Here is a 6,306-nt window from a genome sequence, read left to right on the forward strand (position 1 = left end):
CAAAAGATAAAAAGAAACAAAAAAGCCCTAATGGACAGACTTGCTTCAAACAAATAACATTTTAGTTTTTGGTTTTCTCCCTTCTGCTGTTATGTTCTGGTTTAAGTCACCTGTATATCTTAACTTCTCAGTGCATTAAACTATCTCATTTTATGTTTTGTTCCTCTAATAACTAATAGGACTGATTCTCACCCACCCCAGGTCAAGAATTTGTGAGACATGAGACTGAAGTACTAAATTAACTTACGTTGAAACCAAAACTAATCTTTAAACCAAAAAGTATGATAGTGATTTGATGCAGGATGAAAAACACTGCATTTTTAAGATTGTAGGTGGACTGTGTGTGTTTTGAAATAGGATGTCTGTAATTAATGCTGAAACCCATCTCAGCATGATGATAGCATGCTTTTCTCTTGCTGACTAAAATATTTAACTAGTGGTTTTGCTAACTTCTATTTACCATATGGGTTGGCTGGTTTTTATTCATAATTATTTAGGTACCCTAATATCTGTAATATAAAAGATATTCTGTTTATCTATGATGCATTTTATAATCATTTCTATGAAATGTATTTTGTTTAATCAGATAAGCTAATAAGTGAATTGGTTACATCATTTGTATTTGTTGGCCTACTGGACAAGAATTGTGCCTGGTGCACCCCTAGCTTTTAATAAATACTCATTGGTTAAAATGCCCTGCCAACGCTGTATTTTGTCAGTTTGTAAATTGTTTTAACAGAGACAATATGCTTTTTAATTGCTTCTCACCTCCTCTCTACTACTTCCAACTCACCCATACTTCTTTCCTCCCAAGTATTCACTTCCGAAAAACTGATTCAAGTTCTTGGGTTGCAATGATATAGGGGAAAGAAAAATTAACTGTGAAATCAGAAAACCAATGCTTGATTCCTGGGTCCTCATTTTATGAGCTATGTGACCGTAAGCTAAATATTTGGTCATTTTCCCCCATTTTATTGATGAGGGTAAAAGTACCAGGGGAAAGTGTCATTGTGAGAATAAAATGTTACAAAGTTTCTAAAGCACATCTGCCATGTGAGGCAAATTGTATACTCTCCTCTTAATAGGAACCATATTATTTCTTAAAATGTTTGCATGTCTGACAGTCCGGTTTTATAAAAGTTCTATGTCAATGCTCTATAGTTAAAACCCATTAGAGATTCAAGAGTGGGTCAGCTACCTCTGGAGAGAAATTCTACAACTGTGTGAAGAGCCTTTAAATGGTTCAAATTTCACTGGATTAGTAACCTTCTATCCAGGAATTTACACCAGAGCAATAAGCAGAGATCTAGTCAAGGATTTATATAGAAGAATATTCTTTGAAGCCTTAACAGCAAAATATTAGAGACTATTCAATAGCAGAGCACTTAAATTATGACACTATTTAGAATGGTATTGTCAAAAAATGGCATAGAAAATAGCATTAAAAAGGTAAGCATATAGAGAGGATGTGGAAAAGGGAACCCTCCTACACTGTTGATGGGAATGTAAGTTGGTATAGCCACTATGCAAAACAGTATGAAGGTTCCTCAGAAAACTAAAAATAGAATTATGATACGATCCAGCAATCCCGCTCCTGGGCATATATCCAGACAAAACTATAATCCAAAAAGATACATGCACCCCAATGTTCATAGCAGCACTATTCACAATAGCCAAGACATGGAAACAACCTAAATGTCCATCGACAGGTGAATGGATAGAGAAGACGTGGTACATATATACAATGGAATACTACTCAGCCTTAAAAAAAAAGAATGAAATAATGCCATTTGCAGCAACATGGATACAACTAGAGATTGAAGTAAGTCATAAAGAGAAAGACAAATACCATATGATATCACTTACATGTAGAATCTAAATTATGACACAAATGAACCTATCTATGAAACAGAAACAGACTCAGGCATAGAGAACACACTTGTGGTTGCCACGGGGGAGGGGGTTGGGGGAGGGATGGAGTGGGAGGTTAGGGTTAGTAGATATAAGCTATTATATATGGAGTGGATGGATAACAAGGCCCTACTGTATAGCACAGAGAACTATATTCAGTATCCTATGATAAGCCATAATGGAAAAGAACATAAAAGAATTATATATGTATAACAATCTCTTTGCTGTACAGCAGAAATTAACACAACATTGTAAATCAACTATACTCCAATTACAAAGAAAACTGTTAACTTGGTGTTGTAACTGAACAGGGCCCTATGGAGCCTTCCCATAAAAGAACCCCCACGTCCTCTGCCTGCCTCCTGTCTGTAGAAAAACCTAAGCCTCCTAGGCCTTCCCCGAGTTCCAAAGAGTAACTTTAATCAGAAGGGTGAGAAAATGCAGAAATAAGGGAAAACAGTCAAGCAAGACAATAATAGTTCAGCCGTTAAAGTCAAGGACCTTTAGTTCCTCCTCAAGGGCTAGAGATAATATTCTGAGCCATGTCCTTTGAGCTGTTTTGCAGATCCTGAAACCCCCACCACGTGGAAGAAGTTAACTGTGTGCTGCCCACGAGCACCGAGACCCCAGACCTGTTGGAACAGAAGGCTGACGATGTTGACTCCCAATTAACCTCACCACCAGCCAATCAGAAGAATGTCCAGGAGCTGATCACACACCCCATGACCTCCCTCCCTCACCCTGTCTTTAAAAACCTTTCCCTGAAAGCCTTCAAGGAGTTTGGGCCTTTTAAGCACTGGCTGCCTGGACTCCCTGCTTGGCCTGCAATAAACACTGCACTTTCCTTCACCACGATCCAGTGTGGTGTGTCAGTAGATTGGCTTTACTGCACGTGGGCAAGCAGACCCAAGTTTGGTTCGGTAACAGTGACAGTAAAGGGAATCAGAACACAAAGATAGCAGGGAAGTAGCAAACTCAGGTTTGGAGGGAACAAGAGCCAGGTGGCTGAAACTACCCAAGCTTAAAAGCTGGGGAGGGTCTGGGTGGAGCTGAAACTCTGCCGTCTGCAGAACGGGCACGTCAGGTGGCGCTAATGTCTCAAGAGGGGGCGTAATGAGCCTGGTTCTGCAAATGCTGGGTAAACTGCAAACTGGATCCAGCTGCTGCTCCAGAAAGAAACTGCCAGTGCCAAGCCGAAGAAGTGAGGATAAGGCGACACTCACTGTAACAGGAGGAAGTTTAGCAGCTCTGAGGGAGTAAACAGAAAGGAGCAATCCCTTCTTCCCGTTCAGCGCAGTCTCTCTCTAGGGCCCTTTGTTAGCGGAATCTAACAGGGAACAGCTGGCAAAACATCAATACGGTTTGAAGTGTTGCAACCTTAGCATCACAAGAGAGGGCTTCAAGCTAAGAGGGAATCCCTTAATACTGGTTACTAGCCACCCCGTGGGCTACGCAGCATCCATACACACCCTTTCTTGTCCTTTATTTTTTTTGCGGTACGCGGGCCTCTTCACTGTTGTGGCCTCTCCCGTTGCGGAGCACAGGCTCCGGACGCGCAGGCTCAGTGGCCATGGCTCACGGGCCCAGCCGCTCCGCGGCATGAAGAATCTTCCCAGACCGGGGCACGAACCCGCGTCCCCTGCATCGGCAGGCAGACTCTCAACCACTGCGCCACCAGGGAAGCCCCATACACACCTTTTCTATACATATTTGAACTCTCACGCAACAAGAAACACAACTCTGTTTCTAACGAGACACCACTCTACTTCATACAAAGGAAGACAGTCTCATCCTTACCTGAAAATGATGAGATGCAAAGTCCCAACATTGGCTGTATCCATCTCTGCGATTCAGCAACTTCCACAAGCTGCTTGGAGACCCGGCCTACAGCCTCCACCCAACTTCTTCCGCTTCCTCCACGAGTTCCCTGCTTCCCCCGGGTCCCGACCCTCCCCGCGCACAGGTGTTTGGCGGTTCAAAGCTTCCAAGAAGCCTCGAAAGGCGGCTGAGGATTTGGTTCGCTTCACGGTGCACATCTCCGCGCTCGACAGCCCCCAACTCAAGGAGTTCTTCTGGGGTGGGGAGGTGACACGGTCCTCCGAAGTGTCCAGGGACCTGCACATCCTGCCAGCCTCTCTGATCCCCATACCACCCCCTCGATGAGCCCCGGCCCTGGGGCCCTGATGCGTCCTGGTTGCACCAGCGGCTCCCCGGCAGAAAGGAGGGGCGTGGAGAGGAGGGGCCTCGACGTGTTGGAGGTGCCAACGGACCATCCCCCACGCCACGCCCTCACCATCCGGACCTGCCATCTTTAACTGTGGGAGTACCAAGGAGGCGTCCCGTGCCCCTGCTGAGCCCCGCACACCAAGGGTGAACTTGCCCTCTTGGACCCCTTTTCCAAGGAAGAAGGCTCAGGCCTCAGTCCTACCTGCCTAAGTGAGTTGGCATTGATGCAGAGTCCTAAAGGCTGGACCAGGGACCTTGGGAAACAGGAAGGCAGGGAGAGGAAAAGGAAGGAGGGCCCACCACCACCTTTCTGAGCCAAGCTACAGAGCTCATCATCCAGGGCTGCGGGAGGAGAAGGCAAGCACCTACCCTGCAGCTCTGCAGGATTACCGGGATGGGGTGCACATCCTGCTTCATGGAGATCCCAGTGACCCATCCCCTGCCCTCAGGGAGGGTGTGAGGAAGGCAGCCAACTAGCTGAAGCGTCAGAGGCAATCCTGCACCTGTACCTGTCCTAACTCCTGCGTGAAAAAGGAGTGGCCCCTTCCCCAGGACTCCAGCACTGGCAGCCGCCTCCTTCTCCTCTCCCTGGTGCCTGGCCCTGTCTCCTGGTCTTATAATCTAGGGGCCATTTCTAGATGTAATCGGACCAAGAATGGGGAAAATAATGAATTCAAAGTTCCCCAAAGAGTTTTAATTAAAAATAAATTAATAATTAAAATAAATTAATAAAATTATTTTATTTAATAAAATAATTTTAAAATTATTTTAATTATAAAATTATTTAAAATAATTTTAAAATTATTAATAAAATTATTCCTCAAATTTGGTCACAGTGCCATCTGAATATTCTATCCTCTAGTGACTAAACTGTAAAGTTAGCCTCCAACAAAACTTGAGTAGAATATTAAAGGGAAGGAGGGACTTCCCTGGTGGCACAGTGGTTAAGAATCCGCCTGCCAATGCAGGGGACACGGGTTCGAGCCCTGGTCCGGGAAGGTCCCACATTCCGCAGAGCAACTAAGCCCGTGTGCCACAACTACTGAGCCTGTGATCTAGAGTCCACGAGCCATAACTAATGAGCACACGTGCCACAACTACTGAAGCCTGTGCACCTAGAGACTGTGCTCCTCAACAAGAGAAGCCACCGCAGTGAGAAGCCTGCGCACCTCAATGAACAGTAACCCCCACTCGCCACAACTAGAGAAAGCCCGCGCACAGCAACGAAGAACCAACGCAGCCATAAATAAATAAATACATTTTAAAAAAATAATTAAAAAGGGAAGGAAAAGAGAAAATTGTTACTATAAACAAATTTATAATACATATCATACAAATGCATACACATATATACACAAAGAAAGGAAGAAAATATGCATAGCTGCTCTAGTCTTCATTTCTGTAACTAATTGCAAAGATATATTTATAATCTTCTTTCATCTTCCACTACCCATTTCATCTTTTCTTTGCCCTCAGAAAGAACCTCAGCTGGTCACAATTCTTTACCTGGTGAGGTGACCCAAATCTTTATTCCTGAAGGGTCTGAATTCCCTGAGCCTTTCTCTCTCTCTCTTCTTCCTCCCCACTCCGCTTTGTTGTTATTTGTGGTGGTGGTAGTGGTGGTGGTTGCATGTTGGTTCAATGGCTTTAATAAACCAAAAGAGATATTTGGCAGTCTTAGCTTCCAATTCAATTGAAACATTTGTCCATTAGGAACCAACACCTCCAAACCAGCAGAGCTCAAAATGGCAGGGATGGGAAGCAAGACTCCCATAAGTAGATTATTAGCCATAATAGTCTAAGGAGCTACTCTTAACTCCAACCTCGACTCCTATAGGCCCCATGCCTATAGGAGAGGCACATATATGTTGGTTTCTTCATCCTGTAAAATGAAACCCCATACTTTCAGGGTGTCTCTCCTAACTGGTAGCCTAACAGGGCCTTCATGAGGCCATGTTACTGTCTTATTAAGCCAGCAGCTGCTAAGCAATGGAGTATGTGGTAAAAACCAGTGAATTCTGTGGGCACTAGCCCTCTACTGAAATTCTTGTGCTGTGAAATGAGCTTCTTGATCAGAAGCAATGTGGTGCGTAGCGAAGTCACCATGATGGTAAGGCAGAAACATTATGGACAAGGAAGGCAGATCAATATCTAGGACACAAATCTATT

At 44.3% G+C, this 6,306-nt stretch overlaps 1 pseudogene; it reads left to right on the forward strand.

Moving 5' to 3' along the window:
• Positions 1–3,024: 3,024 nt before the first annotated feature.
• On the forward strand, positions 3,025–4,614 carry LOC114892123 (annotated as a pseudogene).
• The last annotated feature ends 1,692 nt before the right edge of the window (positions 4,615–6,306 follow it).

This window comes from Monodon monoceros, unplaced genomic scaffold, assembly GCF_005190385.1.
Source record: "Monodon monoceros isolate NGI ecotype Baffin Bay Population unplaced genomic scaffold, NGI_Narwhal_1 Super_Scaffold_12, whole genome shotgun sequence".
NCBI lineage: Eukaryota > Metazoa > Chordata > Mammalia > Artiodactyla > Monodontidae > Monodon > Monodon monoceros.